Raw genomic sequence first — 1,882 nt, 5'->3', positions numbered from 1 at the left:
CAGTAATGGAATTGGTTGGTTGTCAGAATTTTTTCACGGGGGCAATCCATTTTCCATTGCCTTCCCTTGCTCTCCTGTAGCTATGAGCCTGTCCTATATACATGTTATTGATGATGATGAGTGAAACCTGATCTGATAACTAATTAATATCAATATAAGATCTATTATAATATAATATTATACTGTCACTGTCTATACACAACATCTATCTATCAATCATACAACAATTACCATAAACTATCAAACTGTTTACATTGTCAGGTCAGGGATATAGATTGGAGTTTATTTACCAGATATAACTGCAGACGCAACGCGTTGCCCCCTTAGAAATATTGTTTGTACCCCAGTTGTTCCCCTTCATTTTAAAAAAAAAAACTAAATAATAATGCTTATACATTTTAGCCACAAAATATGTATCAGAATGGACCCAATCAATCCTATTTTTCAAAAATTGTCTTGGAGAAGAACGCTCCATGATAGGCTTCTGCCTTTCAACAGAGTTGCCACAATTTGAATCCTGACCTCAACAGTTGTCCCCCATACAGTCAGTCTGTTCCCTATTTGTCCCTTCAGCCTTGAGAGACTGGTGCTGCCACTGCATCACTGAAAAAGAACCTTACCCAACATCCTTAACTTGATATCTTCTATTCATAGACCAAAGTTACCTGAAGGTCATTTTATGATAATTTTATGGTAATACAGAATGTCAATTGCAAGTTTATCAAAATTGCCACCAAACACCAAAAAGCACTAAGCTGTCGATAACAAATGGTCCCTCCTGCCCTATCAATCCTACCTCCTTTTAAGGGGCAAGGTTACTCAATTATAATTTTATGATGATATGGTAGATAAGATAAGATAAGTTTATTGTTTCAAATACGCCCATTAAAGGCATCATACAACATTATATTAATAATGCACAGAGAAAAAAATATGTCCACTACAAGACTGTCAAATCTACATTCAAACACCATGCCTCTAACAAACTGTCCTTTCCTCCCCCCTCACCCCTCCAAAAAACAGTAAATCTTCTATTAAAAGATCAAGGTTACCAGATGATGATTTATGATAATTTTATGATAATACAGAATGTCAACTGTCATGTGTATAATATTTATCATCCATGTTGAATTAATTCAGATTATTCTACCAGATTGACCAGCTAATGGCTTGTAAACTGTCTTACAGTCAAACATAAACAAAAATACAGTCAAAATACTAAATATAAACAACAACCTGGTGTATATGAAACAGCTGAAATTGGATGGGGGGGAGGGGGCATTTATATGTATGAAAAAACAAAATAACACATTTTTCTCAGCTACCAAACTAAGAGTGCCAAATCAACGTAATGATCTAGATCCATCTGCTACGACCACCAACAACTACCTAGTCTGCCATATAAGATTCGGTCATAAGCAAATATAATACCTATAATACCTTTGTGCACCAAAATATTAGAATGTACTAAAGCAACCCTCTCAGATGGTCCATAAAGGCTTTCAATTATGACACCTCCAAAGAGTTGCCACATTCAACAGTGTTGTCCCCTACTGAGTCAGTCACTCTGCCCCTGTTTGTACCCCCAGTCTGGAGAGGCTGGTATCGCAGCTATTTTTGACCACTGAAATATATATTTGGGGTCCTGCGTCTTGTTTTTATCAGGGCCACTAAACCCCACTACTTTCTAATCAAAGTGAACTATTATCAACGTCAAAATAAACGTTTTGATATCTCCCTATTTATATGTATATCCCTATTGCTAGATGTATACTATACTGTAACCCTACACTGTATTTGGTATAAAAACCATCCAACCCCAACAGAGGTAATATCGTAGCCTTAAGGGCCAGAAACTGGAGAAGAGCAACAATATATTTGA

The sequence above is a fragment of the Lottia gigantea genome (genome assembly GCF_000327385.1).
Source record: "Lottia gigantea unplaced genomic scaffold LOTGIsca_512, whole genome shotgun sequence".
NCBI lineage: Eukaryota > Metazoa > Mollusca > Gastropoda > Lottiidae > Lottia > Lottia gigantea.
Note: the sequence above shows the minus strand (reverse complement) of the source record.